The following is a 27,634-nucleotide window of genomic DNA, read 5'->3' as shown; positions in this document are numbered from 1 at the left end:
TATATTAACGTTGATATGCTACTATGATGCTATAAATTATAATAAAATTCAAAGATCGGAGGTCCGGACTCAGAAACATAGAATTCCCGAAGTATACAACGAACTTGCAACATGTTGCAAGTGCCGCTCGGATTGTTTCGAGCCGCTGGAAGCTCGAGCCGCGTTCTCGACTTCGGATTTAACTTTCAGCGCGCTTTCGGCCGACTTCAGTTTTCATTTGGTTTGCGGAGAGTGCGGTTTGCCGTTCGATTCCGTTCAATCCGCTCCAGTGTTTTTGACGTACTTCATCCGTGGGACTGTCGCAGATAAGCTGGCAGATAAGCTCAGAACTTGGCCACAAATCAGGACCAAATCCTGGGTCCTAAACTCAAACTAATTGAATTCGGGCGAGCTAATTGGCAGCCAAAGTGTTGCCGTCGTAATGAGGCTGCCATTCATCTGGCATTTAATTTAATTCAGTTTCGCTGATCGCATAGCTGTGTAAAAGTCTGTAATATTTGATTAGTGCGCGTTACCAAAAATAAAACAGAAGCCGGGAAAATCAACAGAAAGTACGGTTCATTTGCTAAATACACGGGACCATTCGAATTTTCCCACTCAATTTAAGTGTGTGTGTGCTCGTGGACTGTGTGTGTGCTCAGTGGGTGAGAGTGTGTGTAGCAAATTTCATTTATTGGCAGCCAGCAACTGATTTGAATATTCACACACACACAGGCCAGGATCTCCGCTGCCAAAATACTAGACCAGATTGTGGCTTCTTCTGTAAGCCAGTGTGCGAGTGTGTGTGCTGCATGATTTATAGGTCCTGCAGCAGGCGTGATGTAAAGTGACAATTTCTGGTAATTTTCGATTTACATGCCGTTGCGCATCGGGTAAGTTTGACGGAGGATCCTGAATTTTATTTACAAGTTTAAAATTTAGATTGCATTACCTGGAATTAATTTTGTGCGCAAATTTATTGTCTCTGAAATGGGGATAGAGAAGGTCATCAGTGCCATTTACTCCTACCGAAACATCGCAAAGGGGGCACACATTTTAATTTGGTTATTGTGATTTTAATCTATTCTTAAAAAAAACAAAAAATTGTTTAGAAAATAAATTTTTACAAAGAATTGGAATATTCTCCCATACTCAAGATTTAGAAAAAAAAAATATTCTAATATTATATTGGAAACTTAAAACTTGATAAAAAGCTTTTTGATTTAGGGCTAGTACTCAACCCATCAAAAAGCCGTCCAATAACAAAAAATTCATATGAAACTAAATTTTTTACGTCGTCCAATACAAAAAAATTCATATGAAACAAAATTTTTTACGTTTTTTTATATGAAGTTTTTTGTTTTGGGCGACTTTTTGTTGGGTTGAGTACTAGCCCTTAGTATTCTTAAAAAATTAATTTAAAAAATTAATTTCGAGTAAACTCTTACCTACTTTTCCCCTTAACTTTTCACCTATGAGAAGTTGCCTCTCAGATGCGATCAATTTACACCTGCTCGAATGACTTGACAATCAGAAACCGCAAAACAATCCCTACCTGCGGACTCGCGACCACATCAGATCGTTTCTACTTCCGCTCTTAGAGGGTTTCCATTTAAAGTGGTTTCCTCGAAATAGTAAATTGCCTCCAAGCTAAAAAGAAGTACACCCAATAGCTGAGTAGAATAAATCAATGAATAATTTTATAGTATCGATTTCCAATTCGTTACTTCTCAAGCATAAATTAGCTCCCATAAATATCGGGACATTAGGGAAATTTTATTGGTTTTGGACGGCCGAGGATGATATTAATAGGCACCATTAATATTTAATCTTCGACAACAGGTTTCACCAGCGCTAAGGGCGAAAAGTATTTCAAAAAATAAAACCATCCATCCAATTCTTGTGGCAAAAGGCAAATTGAAAACTTTTTCGAAACTGCACCTGTGTCTAAGGAATTTTTAATAAAATCTCCCGAAGAAGTGGTAAACTCAACAAAGCCATTCGTCATGCTCAAGTAACTTGGGTTTTCGACTTTTAGGGTTGTTTCCCCTTTACATTTTTTGCTGGTCAGCCAACCAGTTTGGCAACATAATTATGCATCCAGGCATGCAGCTGAGGACACCGACGGTCGCCAAAGGGTTGAAAGAACCCTTTCTTCCTCTGTATATGTGGGTACATTTAAATTTGGGTCACTTGCGGCCGAAGCAAATTGTAATTAAAATATGAAATTTCCATGCAGCCATACAAAATTTCACTTTTCATCTTAATCATAATAATCGCAAAAAAATGTAATTTATAATGGAACAAAGGCGAACCCATTTTCACTTTCGCGACGTCCTTGACGGGTTAAAGAGTCCTGGCTGTTGGAAATTATCATCATCAGCCGCAGCATTCCTAACCACCATCATTATCGTCTGCTGGTCTGCTTTGCATAATTTCATACATAAACTCTCGTTTTTTGTGCGCATAATCCGCAGCTTTGATGACAACAAAATAGGAAAAAAGTGCAAAATGATACGGAGTGTGGGCAAAAAGGTGTCATATAGCAGACACACACACTCCAAAAAGTGGGTGTGCTAAATGTTTGAAAAATGAAGCGTTGAAAAGTTGGTCGCGTTACGCATCCGCCGTGTTGTGCGCCAAGTGGTGAGGATTACGCCAGGACGCCCATGTAGTTAATGACATGCAGCTGCTGTTTTACTTGTGGTTTCTGCCTGACGCCTTCAGAACCCTCAGTGAGTTTTCCCTCCCTGCCCCCGCAGACAAACTTATGAATTTTAAGGTGATTTCCATGTCGCAGGACCAAGTTCACGAAACTTTGGTTGGGGTATCCTTCAGGAATTGAAGTGGGACGGGCACGTCGCATCGGGGACTTGTCAGCAAAGGGTTGATCGCATCATAAATCAAACGAACTGTTGGCCCGGTTCGCAATCAAAATCATTCTGCGGTCTCCAGCATTTGTTCCTTCGAAAATGGTAATTAATCATCGAAAGTAATTGGTTTTCTGTTTTGATTTGACATTTGAAAAATTGCAGCTGTGACAATTCAATCCCAGTTCCGTTTATTCGCCCGACATTCGCCTACTTTGCTGGTTTTTCAGTGCACAATGTTGCAAAGCAAACTCAGAAGTTTATTTTCCCCGTTTTTTGCCGAAGTGAAACGGTGACCTATGCAAATGTATGAATGCAAATTAAATATAAACGAATGCAAAATATTGGCCTGCAATATTGGCGAACAATGGGATTAACTTGACAAAAAGGTCGAGAGTGTCCTTGAAGTTTATGTTTGTTGCACGGCTATTGATTGGCTGAATTGCCAATACTGCAGTTAAAGCCCGAGTTTAATGAAATTATGTCGCTAATTTAACGTATACAAATTGAATATTTTCCCGTGTGCTGTCTGAGTTTGGTTTATGAGTTCAACCGTTTATTAAACTTTTTAAACAAACCAAATAAACTCAGAAATTAAACTAAGACGCAAATAAAGTTTGTAGGGAACAGCCGCGTTGTCGGCACTTAAAACTTCTGAAATGCAAATAATACCCCAGCGCATTTCTTGACAATAAAAAATTATTAAAAAAGCGTTAAAGTCTTTAAAGGGAATTATGCCCCACAGAAGCAGACATAAACTCAACTTTGTGCTTCTTTTTTGGGTGGCACTTCAAAAGGAATAAAACGAAGGCACAAAAATATCCCCACAAAAATACACACAAATTCTCAGTCTTCGGTGACTTTATTTTGTTTGCCAAGTCTGAAAGTGGCTCTCGTGGTCCGTATTTGTGTTTTGTTTCAGCTTTTTTCGGTGATGAGAGCCCCTCTGCTAACTCAATAACACAATTTATGATATATTTTTCAAGTGGCGTCGTCGTGAGCAGAGGCAGCATCGCATAACGAGTTTGTTTGCTTTTAAATTGAAGTTTATTTTGGAGTTTTATGATCATGAAGAAAAGAGTTGATGATTGAAATGCGTTTAGTAACCAAACAGAGTCAAAGAAGTTTTGTTCAGGGGAATAAATTGAATGAAATCGTTTCTGAAAGAAAGACTAATCTTCGCTAAACTTATTATTTGTATTTAACATGATTTTAGTTTTTAATCTTTAAAAATATATTTTTTCCTTCTGGCATGAATAAAAAATGTCGAATGATAGAGACAGAATTTATTTTTAATATTTTACTTCACCCAGGATATCTTGTATTCGTTGCTTGCTTAATCACAATATTTATTCTGTTTACCGCCACGTTCTTCTTATATTTTACTTCTCAATTAAATACCACTTTGGCAGACATGAATGCGCATTTTTGCCGCTGCTGCACATAAATATTTATGCGGGACTTAATCAAAGGGAAAAATATTTGATTGAGGCCTAAGCCAGATCTCGTCCTTTCAGGCTCTAGTCTCTTTTCATTGCGTCTGTTCTATTTGCGCCAGACCAACTCATTTCTGTTTATTTAAACATTAAATGTGCTTACATTTGATTAGCAGCCCCAGCTTAAATCCATATCAATGTGCTTGGCCAGATCTCTTCGGTTGAAAGCCATATAAAATTTATGCGTTTGCCTTGCTTTAATTTGTTTGCATTTTTATTTTATTTTTTGGGTGGCTCGTGTAATTTTCCCTTTTTATACCCGTTACTCGTAGAGTAAAAGGGTATACTAGATTCGTGCAAAAGTATGTAACAGCTAGAAGGAAGCGTTTCCGACCCCATAAAGTATATATATTCTTGATCAGGGTCACTAGCCGAGTCGATCTAGCCATGTCCGTCTGTCCGTCTGTCCGTCTGTCCGTCTGTCCGTCTGTATGAACGCTGAGATCTCAGAAACTACAAAAGCTAGAAGGTTGAGATTTCCCACACATATTCTTTGGCTTCCTACGCAGCGCAAGTTTATTTTAGCCGAGCGCCACGCCCCCTCTAACGCCCACAATCGCCCACTAACGATTTTAAAATGGGTCCTGCGCCCACATCTTTAAAGATTTCCTAGAAGTATAAATGCAATTTTGTTGTGTATATTTATACCTATCGAAATGTAGAAGACATTTTTCAAATCGGACCATTCATTAAAAAGTTATACGCTTTATAAATTGTCAACATATATCTATCTCCCTCGCACTCCCTTTAGCTGAGTTACGATTATTAGTCGGGACACCAACCCGACACAGCGTTCGCACTCCCTTTAGCTGAGTAACGGGTATTAGATAGTCGGGACACCAACCCGACTATAGCGTTCTCTCTTGTTGGTTTTGAGTTCATTACATTTTCTTTTGGGTTATGGTAGCTGTCTTTTATGTGGGCAGTCGCATTAAAATGCATGAAATGCGCAATTAAAAACGAGGACAAAGTCCCTTTGTAGATGGCAACGGGATACAATTTCCTTTTAATTAAATATGTAAGGGCATTTCATATTTAAGCACATATCGATGCTTAATTAAAAGCACTTTGTGTGTTCAGCCCATTACGCAAAAAAAGGGTTTTTATCATTTGATGAAAGCGGGGTACTTGTGATTTTTGTTGTTTATTTTTAAAGTAACCAGTGTGAAGGGCGGACTGCCACTGGGATTTCTGCTGCTCGGGCTTTTTTCCGCGGCTCAGCTGTGACAAGTGGCACTGAACTGTTGTCAGCTCGTTGTCTAAATGACAAATGGGTGCATTTGCCTTTTGTCAAGCGGCATCGGCATCGATGTGGCAGCGAAGTCGCGTCGCCCGGCAATAAAAATAAACTGTTTCAGCAACGAATCCGAAAACAAATATCTTTTTACCCCGCTCCTTGGAACGCAGGCCACACACCACGCCGACGATGCGATGAGCAGCCGAGTGTAAAAGTATGCGAATAACTTGGCATATTTATTTATATTCCGCGACCCGCAAAAGATTGTCAACATGGATCAATGCGATGCCAACTTTCAACTGGCTTTGTCATCGGGCTGTAACCCGGTTATGTAACCATTGCCAAATAATCATAAAACACAATGTATTGTAGCTTAAAGTATCATATTTCCCCCTCATATTCATAATATTATCGGGATTATCGCCGGGTGTGTGTGTGTGGGAAACAACAAGGCGACAAATCAGGCGCTGAGAAATTGTGTTTCCAGTTCATTTGGCTTGGCGGCAGCCCTCGTTCGCCGGCAATGAGGTTAAATGGTTCAGGAACATAACAATTGCAGACATGATTGAGCCATTAAAACGGGTGTAGATGGGTAAACGGCAAAGGTTAAGCTAAACAGCCTTTAAAATTTGGCATTTGCCCATCTGAAGTCGCAAAAAACTGACGATTTTCAGCAGGAATTTAAGCCCTGTGAAAGTCTCTGCTTTATTGCCATGGAAACTATTCTTTTTAAATCTCTTTGAAAATATATATTATTAGCCAGTGCAGATATGGTTAAAAATATTTAGTTACGTATGTATTGACCAAAACCACACGCACAAATGGTATTTGGAAACTTACATTATTTTTTTTTCTCTCACGAGCAGTGTGCGGGAACCTTTTTGAATATTCGACCCTCCCACATGCTGTTTGCAGTGTCAGCGAATCCCTGTTTTATCAGCTGCTACTGACAAAAAAAAATTACTTGCTGAATTTTCACTCGAGGTCAGTTATTTTTGGGGTGTGGCAAGATAATTGCAATGCCAAGTGTTAGCACATAAAGTGAGATCGCAAAATGTTACCCCTTCGTCATCCATTTTGTATCAAGCATACGCAGAGTATTCCCCGCCGGAAAAAGGAAAACCCAGTCGTGCTGCACTAATTGCTTGACAACATTCTGCCACACACGAGACACACAATAAAATTAAAACAACTCAAAGGGCGGACTGCAGAACGGACAACAGAAATATTATAGAACTCAATTTGCTAATTGCTATCAAAATAATGAAGTCAGCTTGTCGGTCGGGGGTCTCTGCTGATTGCAACCATCAAGTATCATATGAGTAATTTGGAGTGCACTTGGCGAGCGGTTCTCCTGCTCGTTTTGGCTCCACTTGGGGTTGCCCCGCAGTGAGCTATGACAACTTGGCCATTTTCTAGCTATTAAAAAGGGGTACACATTCTTTTTTTACTTTTTTAAAGCAGAAAATTGTAGAAAATAAATCACTTTAAATTATATATTTTGTCTTGCAGATTTCGAGAAGTTTTTTTTTACGATTTTACTGAAATAGCTTTTAAAAAAAGTTTAACTTAAGTGATATAACCATTTGTATTAAAACAGGTTTGTAAAATTAAAAAATTGCATCACTGACTGTGACGTTTTGCAGCTATAAAATCGAGGAAGAAACAACTGACTAGTTCATATGGTGGAAGGAGGGAGCTGGAGGCAAACTTTGTTGTTCACGAGTCAAACAAATAAAAGTTCAGCTTCAGTTCAGTGGAAAGTTCAACCCCTCCCATCCCCCCGATTCTTGAGGTGTTTTCCCAGAACTTTGTTCTCTGCATTTGCTGTTCCACTATGCTCCCTTTATACAGAAGAAACTTTTCAGTTATCCTTGCTTATTCTTCGTCCATTTATGTCTTGTTAGTAGTTTTATATGCTCCGCTCTATATTTACTTATTTTTTGCCTCGCAACTTTTCTAAACTGCTTGCTAACTAAGCTTTATTTTGTTTGGCGAGCATCACAGTGGGAGGAAGCCTTTAAGCGCCTCAACAGCCAAGCGGTTAACCCGTTCCTGATTAATTTCCAGTACTCAACAAAACTGGGCTTTGTTTGCGGAAGTTCTCACTGGCAGTGAAGGATATATTTCAGCACGTGTTTGAAGAAGTAAAGTGGGGTGGGAGCGATTGTGGCAGGAAAAATAATTAACTTGGCATAAATACATTGTCTTGGTAGACTTTGTTGTTGAATACTTGACAGGAAATATATTACGTTTCTGCTTAAGAATAACAATGTTTTAAAATCAGAATCAAATAGAGAAAATTAAAAGTGCAATCCTTTTAAAAAATTAAATAAACAATTTAGGGCAAAATAAATAAAAATATTATTATTTTAATAATGGTAGTAAGAAAGACATTAAAAAAGTTAATTTTCGAAGAAATTCTTTGGAGCGAATTGGTGCATTCTTCAAAAGACTAATAAGTAATGACATTAAAAAAAGTGCCAGAAAAAGAAATCACAGCGCAATGACCCCATAGCTGTATAAATATCAGTGTTTACACGGCAGTGCACGTAGTGACTCATCGCTGTGGGATTTCTGTGGAATCCCCGATAAGTGAAAAATCTTCAAAAGCCCGAAGCTTGACGATCGCACCTTCAACAAACAAAAGTTTTTATATTAACTGTTATGAAAAAAACGAATTCACATTTGAAAAACTAAAAATAAAATACCGGTGCGGAATATAATATATTTTCAAAATATTTCCTTATTCAAATAGAGAGGAATTCACTCTGAACTTGTAAATTTGAACTAAAATGAGCATTTCTCTCCCGAAAAAACTTATCTTTTTCGAGGAGCTCGTAAAAAATGTACCCCTCGAAAATCACATGTAAATTGAATGTCAGCCAGTTGCCGCCGCCTGCTAATTTGATCTAAATTCACGCACTCATTTACTTAAAATATGCGTAATGAGAATTTGATTAGGGTAATTTGATGTTGATCTTCAGCGGCGCGTTGCCAAATCCACGACATCGTCAGAAAGCCAGCAAGGACATCTCGAGCGCAACAAGGCGGAGTGTCGTGTAATCATTTCGGGGGCAATTTGGTGATGGTTGTGAGCCGTTTATGTTAAATTAATATTCGGCAACAACGGCAGCCAGGCCGCGCTAGGCAAATTGCGGCAATAAATTAGATGCTGACTGGAATTAAAATGAAAATGTTTCCTTTGGCTCGTTTCAGCCGCAAGAAGTTAACTGAAAGTTGTCTCCAACTTATGAACAATTTCCTCCGTGCCCATTCCGTCTTTGCGCTCTGAAAAGTTACACGTTTAATGCGAAAACTCTTTCCGTACTTTGAATAATTGCACGTTTTTGGCGTCTATTCGGTGGCCAAAAATTTAACTGCCGTAAATGTCCTGCGGCTGCCGGTGCCTACGTGTCCTGGCGTCTTAAGAAGTCATCCCCAAATCAGTTTGCCAGTTGGCCCACGAACAATATCGTCTGGCTTCCTAATTTTCATTAAGACATTTTTCACCCACTAACCATCCAGCAGGTTATTCAATTTCAGTTTCACGTCCCGCCTCGTGCTAAAGCTGGCAAGGATTTTTCATGTCCTTAATTTGGTTCAGTAAATATTACATGCACTTGGCTGAGAAGGAGAAAAAAGGGACGAAACAAATCGAAAAAGATCGAACTGGTGATTACCTAGGAAAATTGAAATTAATTTTAAATTTGTTTGAAAATATGTGCGTTTGCAATCTTAGGAAAAGCGATGTAAAATACTTATTAAGATACTTCTTTATAAAAATAATACTAAAATATTTTATCGAGCTTAGAACTGATAGACCTTTCCTTACGGTTAAGTCCGGTAAAAATCACACTTTGGGTACCGTGAAATCCCACAAAAACGCTCTTAAAAAATAAGGAGAAAAGCCACAAAGAACGTAAAGCAGCCGCCGCAAACAAAAACGGAAAGCAGAGTTTTCCAGCCCAGACGAAAACTCAAAAAACACAATACATTTTATAAAGTACACACACACACACACTCTGCCAGAAATACTTGATGTGTGTGTGTGAGTTTGTGCGCATTGTTAAAAATGGCGAACTGAAATACAATTTGAGGCAAGTGTAGCAAAAATATTGTGGTAAATACTTTAAATTTAATGTAAGTGCCGGCAAGAGGAAAAGCCAGCCTCTGGTTGTATTTATGTACTGAGGTGTGAGCGAGAGAGAGAATGAAAGAGCGTTGGAAAATTAAGAGGAAAAGCATCTTTTCGCCCAGAAGTGTTTGGGCAATATTTTCATAATTAATGGCACGTGCATTGAGTGGCCGAGTCCATCAAGGAAATAATTACAATTTGAGGTGTAACGTGCCAACAACGTGGTCAGCACAATTAAATATAAATAAAGGTGGGTCGGTTGGAATATGTGGAGCCCATATTGCGGTCATCGAACAGCAGGTTTTGGCACCAAAGAGCTATTTCTTTGCTGCGGTTTGCCATGGAGATTAGGCCCAAAATGATGGTCAATTGCACAATAAATGTTTGTGTTTTACCCAGATACAATTTAAATATTAAGCGATTTAAGATTGAAGGTGATTTTCTTGAGGTAAAACACCTTTTTAAAGAATCGTTATTTATTTATTTTTTTTTTTAATTCTCCCAATTTAAAGATGAAAGCTAAGTAAATTTCCCTTGAGAAATTTAAAAGGATATCTCAATTTACCGAAAATTTCAGTTTAAAGCTTTGCCTTTAGATCAATTTTTAATTTTCCATTAACATTTTTCTGTCAAGAACTAAGTGAGTTTAATTTCGCTTCAGCTTTAAGCAATTACAATACAGAATTATGAAAATTTCATAATTTGCGTAAATGGCCAGCAGCATTAAGAGGGGTGGCCCCCAAACCCAAGACCCAAAAATTCCTCCCACGAACCACCGAAAATACAAAAAAAAAACAAGGAGGAACAACAATGTTCGGGGCAACCACAAGGACGAAAGGGGGGAGAAAAGGACGAAGAGCCTGCCGTCGCTTATCTATGGGCATAAGTTATGAAGGCTGGGGCCAGAAGCTTCTCAGCGTTAAAACGTGTTCAGTGTCACGTTGGACAAGAATCCTTTTTCGTGTTTCTCTTTTACCGGGCTTAAAGCCAGATTGGGAGTATTTAAAATGGCAAAATAAAATCTTAACGTGCTAAAGGGAATACATTAACACATATTCACAATTAAGAACATTATGTGGAGTGCGCAAGCGATGCTCCCCAATGCACTTACCGGCAATGGACTGACAGCCAGATGGACAGTCACATGCAGAGGCGGGCTCAGAGTCCCAGGATCCAATTCACTCCAAGGCATGGCCATATAAAATTAAACAAGAGCGGAGGGAAATCGCCTGTTCCTTAATGCAGACTCGAAGAACTGACCACAGATATCAGACCCAATCTGGATACAACACAGGAAAAAACAAGAGAGAACGTTATAGTCGGATGCCCCGACTATCAGATACCCGTTACTCAGGTAAAGGGAGTGCGAGGGAGATGGAGATAGAAAACGTTGATCACGCATAACTTTTTAACGAATGGTCCGATTTGAAAAATTTCTTCTACATTTCGATAGGTATTGATAAACACAATAAAACTGCATTTTTACTTTTCCAAAATATTAAAATTTTTAAAATCGTATATAAGCGATTGTGGGCGTTAGAGGGGGCGTGGCACCATTTTGAAACAAACTTGCGCTGCGTAGGAACTCCTAAAATCTGCATGCAAAATGCCAATCTTCTAGCTTTTATAGTTTCTGAGATCTCAGCGTTCATACAGACAGACAGACGGACAGACGGACAGACAGACGGACAGACGGACAGACGGACATGGCTAGATCGACTCGGCTAGTGATCCTGATCAAGAATATATATACTTTATGGGGTCGGAAACGCTTCCTTCTCCCTGTTACATACTTTTGCACGAATACAATATACCTTTACTCTACGAGTAACGGGTATAATAAGACTACAAAGAAAATTCTATAAATTTATTTTTGTTCATTCAATTTTTTATTTTTTAAGAATTTAGAAAATATGGGAATAATTCTAAAATATTAATTAAATATTTTCATGTTAAACTGGATTATTTTTTAGCACCTTATGTGATCCTTTTCTTTAGTTTCATAAGCTTAGAAATTATAAAAATAAATATTGATATTTAAAAAACTTGTATCTTAAAGTTACAACACCTTCTCCTGTAATAACTATAATCTATTTTAGGTTTCGAACAGATTTGAAATTTAAATTACATTCCAAAGGAATTATTCCCTATTTTTTAAACACTGGTCTCCCCGTGCACTTTTGAAGGCGATGAGGCGTGCATGAGGCTTTCGACCAACTGGACCACAAAACCTTTATGGCTGCCCGCACACATATACAAGGGCATACCGAAGTGTGCGGGTGCAGTGTGTGTGTGTGTGTGAGTACTTGGGGGTCTCAAGTGCAGCAGGGACATACTTGGCAAGCCCTCGCAGAAATCCTGGCTTACGCTAAAACCTCACAGCAGTCTGCCTCGTAACTTCTGCCTGCCCCTTTACGCATTGTTAATTTTTTATGGGCCAAACGAAAATTTTCACTCAAGATTTATGAGGCAGCCGACAAAGTGCTCGAGTGCGGAGCTCCAAAACCGGAACATTTCGACCAGGAATTTGTAGCCGAGGCATACTAAAGGTAATGCGAATTAGTCACTGCAGCAGTCTAGACCAGTCTACGAATTTAAAATAAGAAGGTATCACCAAATTTAAGGAAATTTTAGTTGGGAAAAGTAAGAATAACATATTAGAAAGAATGGACTTACTCCCTTAAAGTTTGGTTCAAGTAAAATTATTAGTTTCGAATTTTACACTATTAAATTTCCCATTTTCTCACTATTCATTAATTTAAGTTCTTGATTTATCTTTTAATGGGGCACTGCACTGACTAAAATAAATGTCATCTTAATTTTTTAATTACTGGTGTGCCAAATATTTGCGAAACCTAAATCATTTTGCGACATCTTCGTCCTTGAGTCCTTGGCATCGCTTCAGAAATTTAATTTTTTATACATATTTGGCCGCGTTGTTTGCCACTGCCTTTGCTCACCGCACTCACCACTAGTGCTAAATTTCCAAGGAACCCAAAAAAGAGAGAAAACAGAATTTGCCAGGAACCGAATTCAATTAATGGCGAAAATCGTTGGCACTGCGGAGACCGAAAAATCAAAGATTGCGATATATTTGATGTGGGGACCACATGTCGGAGCTCCTTCGAGCTCCATGTAATATCGATTAGCCGACCCGTTGACCACAAAAGTTTGTTTACCGTTATCGACAGAGAAACTTTGGCACAATATTTATATGAAGCAAATCGGACCGAAGGCATTCATTTCAGTTAGTTAGCACTTTCTAATACATTTGTGACCCAAATATCCGAACACTTTTTGGCTCGTTCTCGTTGATACTTTCCCTTCGAATGCTTTTGTTGGCAAGCAGAAATGCTGGCAAAAATCTGCATAGAATGACAAAAATATTGAATTAAATTTATGGAAAACGGATTGTGGCCGAGAGCCGTTCCTGAATTTTCGCAAGCGTTGAAATATGCAATCAATTTCTGTTTAAGGCTTCAGCTGTCTAGCTGCCGAGTAATCCATAAAACGCATCGATCGCAGGGGCCTCGCTAAATATTAACACTTTCGAACTTTGTGCTGTGGAAAATTGAATTTACTGCACTGGCAGGCGAATTTGATAGATTGCCCAGGGTTGTGAAGGTACCGACGGCTAACTATTCCCCATCGCCGCGTAGCTGTCGGACCTTTTTAATTACTAATTTTAATTACCCCAGCCGCGGGCCAAGTCAGACTGCATTGGACAAGACCAGATAACATCGATGTGCAAAATGCACACAATTTCTGGTCAACAGTGAACTGTGTTATTCATTTACTATGGCGTTGGCTTTCGTTCGATTGTTTGTTTGCGGAAATTGAGCGCTGAATTTGGGCAAACTTCCATCGGGGTCACACAAACAAACAAACAAGCGAGCAAATTGGTTGTGGGAGTCATTTGTAATAGATAGCATATATCAAAATCGAATTTCATTGCAAGTCGTTGATTAGCATTTGATTTGCATATTTGCTTGGCGGTCCAATAGTTTTAACAGTTTTAGTTTTACGTCAGGTATGAAATTGCACATTTAATTGTTGGTCCAAAATACCAGAAACACCAGAAATCAATGAAAATGGCTATTTAATTAAGAATATCATTATTTTAATTGTACAGTTCACAATACACATGATTGAAAATATCTAATACTTTATTTTGTAACTTAAATTAGATTTTACTTTCAAAAATGTTGTAAAATTCAATTTCTCTTTGATTTTGCTATCTACAGAAACTTTGAAACTTTAAGTCAAAAATGGTACATATACCATCTGAACCGTTATCGAAATAAGATCATTTTTTAATAGTTTTCTTTAATAAAAATTCTATTAAACCGAAATAATATTAAACTGTTATTATAAATATTAAACACTTTTTAGCTTTTGCTTTTAATTTTGAGAACAATACTAATTAATCCCTAAATTTATTTATTTCTAATATCTGACACACACAAAAAAAAACTTGGTAAAATCAACTGTAATAATTGTCAAACAGGCCCCAACCAGCAAAATTGTCAATTCTACTAAGTAAATAGTCACTTTCACAACAACAAATACATACAATTAGCAAGAACACAAACCCAAAGCAAAAACAAAATACACGTAACTATTTTAATAGTTACGCAACTATCTTTGTTGGTCAATTTTACCAAGCAAATTTTTTTGTGTGCACCATAACCTACATTTCAAATGGATTGCTTATTATGGCTAATAATGCATATGATGTTCTTGGTAAACTCATTCGATTTTGTTTGTTTTTTCAAGTCAGCCACGTATTTGCACAAGCTTGAAAATCCATTTAAATTTCAGACCATTAGTGTCGCCGATTGAAAGTGCCGAGTGAGAGGCAGAAAAAGTTTTGTTTTCACGCTTCGGCATTAAAAGAAAACAGTTGGGCCAAAAATAACCGAGAAAGAATTGCCGAAGTTTTGCAGTTTTGTCTGCAGTGCCCCCATTCACCCCTTCCTCTGGCCCCGTGTTTTTTTCTTCAGTCTTTCCCGCGCCGCCATTTTTCAACTTTTTGCTGGTTTTCATTGTTTGTTTGTTTGGCGGCGAAAATTAAAGGAAAATAGCAGCTAATGAAATAGAAATAAGCGAACGTTGACTTCGAAAATCGCAATTTTGGCAACATATGTGAGTTCTTCACATGACATTGTGGCTATGAAGAATATTCTTGATCGCCCGAGAGTGAAACTTTGGCTGCACAAACTTTTTAACTGCTTGACAATCGGTCACAAAAGTATTTGGAATGCAAGAATATTTTTCTAATAAAAAGAAGCTTTCAATTTGCTGAAATAATCCCTGTAGTGGTACCATATTTGCACGAACTTTCTGTGGGCAAAAGTCCCTTTGGGCGTTTTGCTTTTAAGATTTTAAATAAAATCTCTAATCCGACTGAAACTTTTGCCCACATAAGTATGCAGTAGTTTTTGACTTTTGCATTTCGCCCCTAAAACCACAAGTCGCCCCTTATTCGCTCTCCCTGTACGCACTGTTATTTAATTTAATTAAAAATATCTCTTTTCGGTCTTCGTGTTTGCCAAAAAGTTTGCACAGCTTCGTGAAAAAAATATGACTAACGATGTGCAGCACTGCCACGCCCCCTTCAGGCCAGACACGCCCCCACTTCTAAGTCCTCTAAGCCAACTAACAAGGATAGGGATCCTGGACACAGGGGGCAGGCTTCAGCTTCTGGGTATCCACGTGCCATTGCCGGCTTTTGTTGTTGCCCCTGCTGCCACAGTGGGTCATGTGGGTCAAGTGGCTGCTCGGTCAAGTGGGGGGCGGTCTCCGGTCTCCGTTGTCCTGGCACGGGTTAAGTGGCTTTTAATGAAAGTTAGCATCCGTTTTAATGCAACTTGTTGTCGGGAGTCGTGAGTCGTGTTGCCGAGACCGGAACTCGAATCATCTAGCACTTTCACCGAGACGAAATTAAAAGCCATCGGCTTAGCCAGCTCGCTGGAAAATCAAATGGAATTAGCCGGCTCTTTAATACTTCGTCAACTTCCTCGTTTGCCCTCGCTTTAATTTATTTATCTTAAATTTATTACATTCAATTTATGATCAAAGAGAAGGTCGCCCCCTCTTTTGCATTGCACTTTTTTTATATAAATATTATTTCAGCTCTTTTGTTTATTTTGTAACCTTCGTTTTCCCTTTTTTTGTGCGAGCTGTGCGCTTTCGCTTTGGCTTTGCGTACTTTTTGCGGCACTTTTTTACTTCATTTCCTGACCCCCGTGCTTCCTGATCGGAATTCTGTATTTCCGGTACGTCCATTACGAATTTTAAATGCAATTCTGCTTTGTTGTGGCACTATGCCTTTTTGTCCTGTATTTGGCAAGCGGGCTCAGAATGCGCAGCTTTGAAGTCGGGAACAAAGATGAAAAATGTTTTTAGCGTTCTATAAAAAAAATATATATTTAAAAGTAAAAAATTTAAATAAAAATGGAATTTAAGTAATTGTCAAAGTATATCCTTAAAAAAGAAATTAACATTAAGTACACAAATTAAATGTTATGAAAACATTTAAGCAAGTCCGTCAAGAAAATATAAGATATTAAGCAGAGCCAGCTTTAATTTAAACAAGGGAGAACGATATAGTCGGGTTCGTGTCCCGACTATCTAATACCCGTCACTCGGCTAAAGGGAGTGCGAGGGAGATGGATATATAACATTTTTTTGATTGCGTTTAATGACCCTTTTACTCTACGAGTAACGGGTATAAAAATAAGAAAAGGGACTACATCAATGAGCTAAATATAATGTCGACGTAACTCTGACTTTCTCGCCCATTTGAAATCCGTACCTGCTACCAAATTAATTTGTTTGCATTTGGCATCTTTACACCACATTTAATAAACCCGGGCAGATTGCTATCTGCAGCATTTGTCTTGCCTCCTCCTTTGTGGTCAGGGGTTTTCCGGCTTTTCTGCTCCCTTTTCCCCAGAGTAACCGAATTCCCCACAGACTTTGGGCCTGCTTAGCATGCCTGTCGCCTAGGCTCAACGCTCAGTGATTTTAATTAACATTTCTGATTTTGCGGCTCACCGTGACCCCACCTCAGATTCCCCGAGTGTATGTGTGTCTTTATTAGCACACCTGTGTACAGGTTACACGCAGATCCTTTTCCCACGTGACTTTGGCTTTAACTTTGTCTGCCCAACTAATTGAATTGCTACTTGCTTAATTAAGTAGAGAGATAACTTGTCCCTGATTAAGATTTTGTCAACATTTAATACGCCTAATTCGACTTGATTAATGCATTTTAATCATCATCTATATACATATATATTGCTCTTCATTGCAGACAGACGACCGACCAAGTTGAAAGTTCAATAAACCCACACAGAAGAGGGTAAGTTTTGCTTGCAAATATTTGATTTTCCCCAACTTGTTTTGACATTCGTGACAGATTTCAATGCTTTGACAGTTGCACTCATTCTGCGCCATTTATCATGCCATCAATCTGGGGGAAGGGAAGTAATTCTCTTTTCATAATTTTATTTTGGCTATTTTATAGAAACTGTATTGCAACTGTTCTTCATTTGGGGAAAATGTTTTCAATGAAAGCTGCCAAATATTTTGGCCCACAAATGCCAACGGCCCCGAGGCAAGGAAGTCGATGGGCCAATAGAAGCTTGTTTAACAATATGCTGACCATGGCTCAAAGGCGGAAAATTCGATATGTGGAGGAATGAAGGAAATGCGAACTGAAATCCAATATCAAAGCGCAAAATGACTGCAAGCTAAAACTACGACTGGCAACGTATTTTCCCAGAGTGTGTGGGTAGATCCTGGCGTTGTGTTCGACATCCTTAATCAAACAGAGGAGAAATCAAATTATGAACACACACACATTGCCATAAAATGTGGTGGAGACATATGCACAAAACTGGGCAGGGAAATATGAGAACTAAAATGGAATAAATAGTGCTTTGGTCGACAAGGAATTATCGTGTTTTTGTTGCTATAAGGCGGGAAATTTATATTTAACTAAAAACAAGAAATGAAAAAAAAAATTCTGGAAAAAATCTTCTTAAATTAGAAACAAAATATTTAACCCCAACAAATATACCCCAGCTCTGCCTAACTAACTGATGAAGTTGATAATGATAAAGAGGCCAGATAAGATTGGCCTGGGAAATGCCTTGAAATGAATGGCAAAAGGCGAAAAGGAGAAGACGACGGAGCGGCACAAAGAGCCGGGGCGGAAGAAGGAGCATAAATTATGAAAAGAAATTCTCATGCATGTGCATAAGGAAGCGGAGGATCCTTTCTGCGTCCTTGCTATCAGCTCTTCGTCTCCGTAATTAATTTGATTTCATTCATTCGGGCCAAGGAAAGGCGAAAAGGACCCAAAACAGGGCGAGTTAAATTAATTGAAATACAGCCGGAGAGGAAGGCGAATTACGCGAGTGCTGCACATTCATCATTTTCCAGAAAAACGAGGGCTTTAAGTTGGATTCCCGGGCAATGAACTCGCCTTTTAAGCGAGACAAGAGACCTGCCAACTCCGTTGTCCTGCCAGTTTTGCTTTCTACCGACCGCTCACTTGCATTTGTCCAGGATGTTGAGTGCCCGTGTGTGTGTCTGTGCGGTTGTATGTGTGTGTGGGTGTGCGCTCGAATGAGGTTAAGAGCTTAATGAGTGCTGACAAGGCAACCTGTAGTTGACATATGACATTTTTATGTGCCTCGAAGCCTTCCCAACAAGGGTTTCCTATTAATACACAGCCTTCTCGGAGCCCCCAAGATGAATCCTTTTGCCACCCACCCACATCCTCTCTCTGGCTTCACAAGCACCTGCCCCCAAGGTAAATGCTAAGGTTTTGACTTAATTAGTGCCAAGAGCTAGCCGAGTTAGCCTCGTTTTTATGCTAGTTGCTCGGGAAAATGAGTAGAAAATGTGTCACCATTTTCGGTCATTTAACTCGGGTATTTTGGGTCTCCTCGGGAATGCTTGAGAAACAATAAGATGAGTCAGTTAGTTATGTGTGGGAATGCTGTGAATAAAGGCCGGATTGTGGAATGAAAAGAATTTTTAAAGGGACAGTTTTACATGAAGCCGGTATATTATGACACTCAATTATTGTTTTTACTATAAGTGTGTTAGGAACTAAAATAAATATTTTATTTTAATATGAAAAGATGATCGATTTGATGTTTTGTGGTATCGATATTGACTTGATATGCGGCATCTCAAATCAATATGCTCAAAATGTAAGCAGCAGGCCAGTTCGAATTTCGAAAGTGTCTTTAAGTTGCCACATTGCTTCTTCTTCCCTTTTTTCGAAGTCAGAGAATCTCCGGATATAGAGATTTCGGTAAAAACGAAATTGGTATGTAATACCAGAAATTTACCATGCGCATATAGATTTGACTACAATGGATTTTTTTGTGTGTAGCTATATTGTTTCTTCCCAAGCATAAAATACTTCCTCAAGAAATTCTAGCCCTGACCGGATTAATTGACTTTTCTGGTTTACTTTGTCTGATTTTATTTGCCTCTGATCCTCGCTCTCGTTTGACAATTAGTCAGAGCAAGTCAACAAGTTATGCAGCTTGCATTGCCACCCTGGTCAAACAACATGCAAACAACACACATGCCGCAGATCCCCCTATATCCCTTTATCTATAGAGTTGCCGGGTGACCACTGGACCATTTTGTAGTTGGCCACGTTGTTTGGCATTGTTAACCACTCGTGGCCATTGTTTATTTGACTGCTGTTGCCGTTGTTGATATTGCAAGCTGATGACATTAATTGTTACATTTCCAGTTTGCCTCTCGCTTGCGCTTTTAACGCCTGGCTGGCTTCAAGTTTTGGCTTACACCCTCACCGGGGGACTTTCATGCCGACCCACTTGATATTTTTAGCGGAGATGGCATATCAGTTTCGTTAACGCGCTCTTGATTTATTGGCCCGACTTGGCAGCCCGCAGGCCGCATTAGTTTTTACGACGGAGGGGAGTCCTCTGCCAAGTTAGACAGTTTTAATTAAATTGTAATTAATTATTCATAATGCAGTCGTTGGCCGTCGAGGGGGAGGGTGGCTTCATGTGCTGCCAAAAATGTGTAGCCAAAAGGGTGTTGCATATTTTACAACTTAGCAGGGGTGTGCCAAGGCCTGAGTTAGTGGCTGGATAAATGCTATGGCGTTTTGGAGCTTTAAGAGGTGTGAAGCACTTTCAAAATGTTTCATTTAATAAGGAGATACCATAACTAATGCTCCACTTATTATTTAAGAATTATGGAAAAATATATATATAAATATTAATATAAATAATAAATAATATATATATATAAATAATAGTTCTATTACTCAAACAAAAATGTTTAATACTAAGTTTTTAAGATGTATCTGAATTATAAAATCACTTTAGTCTTTCAAGAGCTGAAGGCTCTTAGCTAAGAAATTTTATTCTTAAGTTAGCCCTGTATAAATATTAATATTTAAAAATAAAAAATAACATGGTTCGAAAAAAAAAATTACATCACCATAAATTCTTTGAAATCTATTGAAATCGCCCTTGACTTGATTTTGCAGTAACACATGAATTAAGTATTGCAATTGCTGGCCGCTAATTAAGTGACAAATGTTCGAGTTCACAAGTCAATTACACGCACTGCACATCCCGCCGCACTTGAGCAAATCATTTGACAGACAACCGGCAGCAGCAAAAAAAAAGAGAGAAAAATGGTACATCAAGTACAATAAAATCAGCAAAAACAGCAACGTACTCACGCAACATCAACAAGTTCATTAAAAAAGTTAGCACAAAGGCAGCGGGAAAAGGCAAAAAGCCGGCGACTGAAACTCAAGCGAACGGAACCCCACAAATGTAACGCTTCACTAGAACTTGGCAAAATGTTTTTTTTTTTACCCCTGACTTCACTTTGTTATCTGCAGTTCTGAATGTTTTAACATTTTGCACACCTACAAAGCAGAGGGGGAAAGCGGAAATGATGCAGCTCATTTGTGTGCGACCACAAAATGGTGGCAAAGAGGAAGGTTAGTAAATGCAGTGATTAACAGGAAAAACTGCTACCTATTAGGAAGGCCTCAATGAAAAAATTCCAAATGCAATTGAAACTTTATAAACTAACAAACCATAGCCCATATCTTTTTTGTAGTCCATACATATTTCTTTGCAGATTTGGTTCCGTAAAAGGTATGCTTAAGTCCAAACATTTGAAAATAATTTTAAATTGAATATTAAATATTCAAAAAGCATGACATTTTACCACAAAAGTGCACTATTTGGTAGTTATTTTACCAATTACCATTTTACCAAGTGTGGAAATACCTTTAACTTGATCGCGTTATGAACCCCCACGGAAACCATTTCCCAGGGAGCAACCCCAATCGAATTGGGCCTGAATGGCTTTTCAGGGGTGTTAGTCGAAACCGGAAATGACTCTGCAATTGAATTGTGCGAAATACAAGGGCTCGGATGCAGGGTAACCTGCTGGAAGCACTTCCCGTATGCACATTTTGTTGCACCTTAATGGCACCAGCCAAGTGTGTCGATGTCCGAGGTCCAGGTTCCAAGGGAAAGGGTTAATGGGAAATGGAAAGTCGACGCGAAAGTGAAACCGTGAAAAGTTCAGACCGACAGTTGCTCTTTGTTATGCACATGCATTGTTAACAGAGGGATGGATCCAGCGAACAGCCTTCTCCTCGTCTCTCCGGAAGTTTGTGGTGGGAAGTTTCATTTATGCTGACACTTGACTTGACTTGCCCTGCTAGTTCGCCTTTTCCCTCCGCTGTTTGCTCGCCCCTTTTTTATTCGGAGGGTCGGGCTTAATTTGCTGCAAATAAATAATGGAAGCAGACGTTGAGCTGACCAGTTCGATTTGGCCTTGGCGCCCAATGAAATTTATATTGTGCTCAAGTTGTGCACTTTTTCCATTTCCTCCTTTGGCCGGAGTGGTTTCACTGGGGCAAAAAAGTTCTAACTACATAGATATTTTAAAAATGATGCGAGAAAATAAAGGTAGACATTTTCAGTTAATTTTAGCTGTCAGGATAAAGTTTTTTCGAAATAAAAATGTTCAAAAAATCTTAAATAAAACGAAATTTGCAAAATTATAATATATTTAGTTATTTATTTATTTATCACTAAATATTAACATTTTTTTTAAATATATGTTTCTTTTATGATATTACCCATTTTTATAGTGAGTATATCGAAAACCAATCAAAGACAATTTCTGGAAGTGCACGGCATTAGAGCGGAAACGTGTTGACTGAGCGGCAGTCGGATGTCCAAGAGGAAAAAGGAAAAGCGCCAGTGGAAAGGAGCCAAACAGATAGCGTTTTTCCTACTCCCACACTTTTTCCCTCACCACTAACCTTCACTGAGTTTGCTCTTCACAGTGTTCGGTGTGACAATTTAATTGTTTTGTAATTGTTTAGACTTTGCAGGGAGTCCTGATTTATGGGCAAATTGATTGGGGGTCAAGTACCCGCATTTGATTGACGGCCAGTAAGTGACCCAAAAACGAGGCTCATAAAAATTTCAGCACCTGCTCAATGTTGATTCGGAATTCGCCATCGAAAACACATCCAATTGACAAAACCCAGTCATAGATCAAATTTGCAACAGTTAAATATTTGAACTCCGACATTTATGTGCTTGTTAATCGGATGGCATTCTGAATAAGTTATGAGTGCATATCTGTGACATCTAATCGAACATGCGTTTCACTCGGCTTTATTTCCAAACGTATTTGGCTAGCCATAAATCCCCATCGAAATGTGGGTTAATGTGTACTACAGAGTTGGCCTTTTAATTCCTCTTTTGTCCTGGCCATAAATCTCCTCTAGGACGGGGCAGGATATGCAAGTGCAACATTTGTCTAGCCAACTTTAAGCCTGCCTCAGGAGTGATTGCGACTGTGTTGCCAATTTAGCAGTTTAGCAGCCAGGTCGAACTTAAGGGATGATCAATTTGATATTGTTTTATCAATTTTGATAAGCTCGAATGCAAATTTATGATTTTTTTTGAAAATATTTAATTGGTAAACACTGGTGCATATTTTACATATTTTATTATTTGTTAACATTACCCCACATTATTTAGACCTTATTGCAGAAAAATCTTTTTGGCAGAATATATAAGTTACTTTCTTAACACTGAATTTATTTTAACATGTTTTAAGAACTTAGGTAGAAATCGAATTGTTTAGAAGCCCAGTTTTTTGGGGATTTTAAATGCTCAATTTTGCTTTTGTAACCAATCTCACTTTTGCAGCACTATCCAGCAAACACTCAAATAAGTACGTGTAGTGGAGGAAAAGTTTTGTAAAGGATTGCAGTGCGTGTAATTGGCTGGCAGGGAGTGAGTTTTAAGTCAACTTCATCAGGAGGAAGCCACCCACCTTGCACAAAAGTTTCCTGCCGTTAGTTGCTCAAATGAAGTTAGCAAAACTGATTAACTCTCGGCAGCTTGGCTCGATTCTCTCCTCGAGCCCTTGGCCCGGAATCCCTAGCACAGCAGGGTGGCTAACTAATTGAATTTGCCGAGCGCAGGGCAGCGTCCAATAAAAATTAAACTCCCATCCTCCTTTCCGCTTAACGATAGTTTGTGTAGCGGCAGCATTTTGATGCCTAATATAATTTTAATGGAATACTTGCTGCACTTGCAGTTGCATTAAAACCCAATTGCATTTTGTCAGTTGGCTCTGACCTTAGCCAGAGATGTCATCATAAATCTTAACAGCCAGCCACACCCGGTTTTAGCCTTCATCTAGTTGGCTTTTAAATCCGTCCTTTGGCCGCCACGGCAAAGGGCTCACAATCGACGCGTCAATGTCGTTGTCATGCCATTCGGACCGCGTGCTTTAGTCGGGTTTTAGTTTCAGTGCAGGCCATTTATACCGGAACGCCCTCTGGCGGCCATGCCAAAAGAGAGTCACGCCCACAATGGGATAATTCAGCCTTTTGCGCATGATAAATGGCTGGGTTTTTGTACACATGCCAGGATTTTAAAATAAAACGGCTAAAATTTTTTTTTGCCATTCATTTTTAATAACGGAACTTAAACATTTAAAAGTATATATAAAGCAGCACAAAATCATATCGTTCTATTTCATTCAAATTCATTTTATTTAAATGTAAATATTCATTATTTTATTTTCCTTAGCTTAATATAAAACACTCTGTTATCCTCCTATCTAGTTTAAATAGAATCCCTACTAGCATTAGCAAACAATTTCTATCGCTCGTATGTCATTGAAATTAATGTTTCTTTTATAAATTTCCCACTCACTCAATGGCTCTTTCCCCTGGGCATTTTATGTGCAGGTGTGTTTACCGAAGGTTACGCAGCTGAAAAGGTTGACATTTGCCATTGAGTATGAGGCGCTGTCAAGGTGAAACCGCTCTCATTGGCCTTAGAATATACATGTTATAATTCCTAGATCCCTTAAACGACACTTGAGCATTAGCCAAGAGAGCCCACTTTGTGCACATATAGAAATTCCCTGCTTGTAAAGCTCTCGGGCTAATTAAAATATAAGCGAACTTGGCCTGGAAAAGTTTATTAATGAGTGTTTTTCTTTTCTTACAGGACCTCGTAACTATAGCAAAGGTAAATGTTCGGATATGAAATAAATAGAAATATTGTGGTAAGAGGCCAGCAATTAATTTGATATTATTGATTTCATACCCTTAATTCAATATGATTAGCATTTATCAAATAATTATATTAAGTCTTAATAAGCTCTTAATCGCCTTATTGCTTTTTACTTTTCTCATTTTTCTGGTAAATTTGTTTGGCATTTTCTTTTTTTGCAATTTGAGTTCTAATCTCACGCATTTTTTAGCTCGATAAACTCAGCGCGTTTAATTAGTAGCTAAATTGAGTTTCTTGGCTCTTCAACCCAACGACCAATTAGTGTCAATAATCAGTAAAGATTTTTCGCCCGCCTTTGCTCCCCTGATCCACTTTCGTCGCAATTATTCTTCAATTTATGAAATTGAACACACTTTTTGATAGCCCCATAAAATGGAACATAAAATTCCATAAATGCCGGCTGCTCCGCATGAATTTCGTTGCAAAATGGAAATATGCCATTTAAGAAAGAAATGTTTCTAAAATCCATTCTTCGCCCTCTCTCTGTTTTTACTTGATTAATTTTGCGGCTATAAAGAAAAATAATGAAATTTCTTTGGGGAAATGAAAGCAGAACAAAAAGGTAGCGTATTCCGTGGTTCCTGGGAAATGTAACAAAATCAAATTATACAAATTTGCATTTAGTGGGCCAGTGAATGTGCGGAAAAGTAGGCAGGAAAAAGTTTTTCCTACACGAATACATTTGCAGCCAGCTGGAAAAGTCTTCTGCCGATGATGATGATGATGGCTTTTACTTTGTGTATTATTTTCTTTCCTAACTAAATTAAAAAGTTTTTCGGGGCATTCGATTATAATGAGCTTGTCATGTTGGTTGATGGCCGAATAATCGGGAAATACGTTTCTAATATTTTTCTAATAATGTCCTTTCCAAAAACACACGAGCAACAAATGAGCAACAGTTTTTAATTTCCCTCTAAGCAAAAAACAACCGTATCAACATAACATCCATATATTTCCACTGTTTGTTTGCAAGTTTTCCCGTTTGCAATGTTTGATTAATGCGAATGTGCGGAAAACTGCGCGGCAAATAATGAAAAATGACTGCCTGCCACGGACACAGACACAGTTTCCCGGGAAAAGCCGGCTAAGCAACTAAAAACCAGTAACACACACTGCTTTTGGGCGCTGTTAAATATAAAATTCTATGAATTTGTACGTACATCATTTGAAAATCGTAAAACTTGCAAGTGTTTTCCCCGTTTATATGCGGGTATATATACACTCGGTGTGTGCTGAGTGAGAGCTGTCATAAACAGAGGGAAAAAGGTAAGCTGTCTGCGCCTTTTCACTGCCGAGTTCTGTTTTTTTATTATATTTTTATTCCTGTGTAAAGAGCAGAGGCACATGCACAGCCACAAAAGGCGCATCTTTATGTAATTATAATGCCCTGGCAAAATGCTGATGATCCTGCAAGTGCTGCTGACGATGATTACTAAGTTATTTGCCCAAGTTTATGGCTGTGCAAAATGCAAAGGATTTTATACGCACCCGGGCCATGTGCACAAATTAATAATTTTCACTTGGGCAAATTAAATTTAAAATGAAATTGCCTCCGGCTGGGCTTGCCTGAAATTGCGGAGCTTAGCTTGAATTTTTGCCAAGGATGTAACGAATAATGCTATTTTCGAAGCCTAGCAAATTGCACTTGCCAAAACAAATAGTAATGACTTTGGCGGCAAAATCAATACTGGGGTTAAACGGGCGGTTGACATGTAACGACATCGTGCCGATTGCTAATGAATGTCAGGGACCATACATACCGGCCTCTTTCTGCTTTTACCTATCTGTCAGTCACTCTCGGCTCGTCTGCCAGTCATGCAAACGAATAAAAACGCTTTTATTGTAATCCGCAATGTCAAAATGCTGCAGCGGATGTTTAGCCAAATGTGCGGACATGGGAAAACTCCTGGGAAGAGCGTATTCCTCTCCTGAAAATATATATGTACCTGAGCTTTATCGCATGCCACGCAGCTATTTTGGGTACGCAGCCCTGAATTTCTGTCAGGCAAACTATAAAATTTACCCCCAGGCACACACCGAACCCAAAAAGGGAAAAATGGTTTAAGGTCTATTGATTATCCATTGATAAATGGTGGACATTTTTTTCTGTCTCCGTGAGAGTGACTCTGCCACTTCAGGTTAAATAGTTTAAGAATGTCTGCCACATTAAAAAACAATTTCCGCCAAATCACTTTCAGGGCGGGCAGGATGAAAGTGAGGAAGTCAGCGCAGAAATGACTTGAAGAGAAATTCCTGTGGAGAAATTTCCCGCATAAAAGAAAGTATGACAGTAAAAGTAAGCAACACGCCTTATGTAACAAATCAAGTGCCAGAGGGTTTATTTTCCTCCGGTTTGGCGAATGCTTTATGTCACTTGAAGGGGAAATACAAAGCTTATTGATTTTCGGCACACTAAAGTGCGAGGAGAAAGCGAAAGAAAAGAATTTACGTGTGTGTATTAGATTCATTTACAAGTTGGGAAGTTCTTGAAATATGATATTTGCTTATTTGTTCTATTTTAGGGGACATTTTTTCTAGTAGTTCATTCAACTGTCTGCTAGACCCGAAGATTCTGCTCACCCTGCGGCAAGAAAACAGCAGCATAAAAATCTCAAAGAAATATTAATAAAAGATGAGCGACATTAGTGTCTTGGTTTCGTTCCCTCCCATTACAGTTTTCCACTCTCTCCACCTTTTTTTTGGGATTTTTTTTTGTAAATGTCCAACCCGAAACCGTAAAAAGAAGAAGAAAACAACATTTTTACTACTTCCTTTTTTTCGTTTTTTTTTTTCGGCCAGCGTCTCTAACCTCGAGCATTCTGTTGACCTTTTTCGAAGCTGTTTGGCTTTGGATTTAGCCATTGGGTGCGAGCTGCTTTAAAGGGTCGACGAATGCAAAAAGAAAATGTCATAAATTTGTAACACTTTTGCGGGGGATCCAGACAAGATGACGAGCAGTTGGCCGGATGAGAAAGAGAGGAGAGAGAGAGGGCAGGGGAAAAGGACAGCAGACGCCATGCTCGAACTGTTTTCTCGGGAGCAGTGTTGTAGTTGTAGCTCTTTTAGCCAGTTGGAAAATTATAGAAAAATCTTCGCAATTTTTTAGTTCATAATTTTTGGATAGTTCTTAATTTTTGAAGAAATTTAAATTCTAGTAAATCAAAAAGATTTGATTATTTCTTAATCAATAATTTTTTTGTTTAGTATTTTTAGATTTACCGGGTACAAAAAAGCATTTGAAGGAAAATTTATATATTAGATTTTTT

The 27,634-nt window shown here is 38.6% G+C and overlaps 1 protein-coding gene and 1 long non-coding RNA gene across 3 annotated transcripts in view; one reads left to right on the top strand and one right to left on the bottom strand.

Annotated features, from left to right (window-relative positions):
• Positions 1-228: 228 nt before the first annotated feature.
• Positions 229-27,634, top strand: part of rdo (reduced ocelli) — a 54,027-nt gene continuing 26,621 nt past the window's right edge. The window contains exons 1-3 of one of the 2 annotated variants that reach the window (XM_070216799.1): positions 229-872; positions 17,039-17,086; positions 24,303-24,323. The gene's annotated coding sequence lies outside the window, so the exon portion shown is untranslated. The remainder of the gene's footprint in view (positions 873-17,038; positions 17,087-24,302; positions 24,324-27,634) is intronic. The other variant, XM_017156781.3, reaches the window with a different exon arrangement.
• On the bottom strand, positions 832-3,047 carry LOC138913356 (uncharacterized). The gene is made up of 4 exons (XR_011419046.1): positions 1,921-3,047; positions 1,707-1,833; positions 1,428-1,652; positions 832-964 (listed from the first exon to the last, which is right to left on the bottom strand). It is a non-coding gene; the product is annotated as an uncharacterized lncRNA (long non-coding RNA).

Source organism: Drosophila takahashii, chromosome 2L (genome assembly GCF_030179915.1).
Source record: "Drosophila takahashii strain IR98-3 E-12201 chromosome 2L, DtakHiC1v2, whole genome shotgun sequence".
Lineage (NCBI taxonomy): Eukaryota > Metazoa > Arthropoda > Insecta > Diptera > Drosophilidae > Drosophila > Drosophila takahashii.
This window is presented reverse-complemented; position numbering and strand designations above follow the sequence as displayed.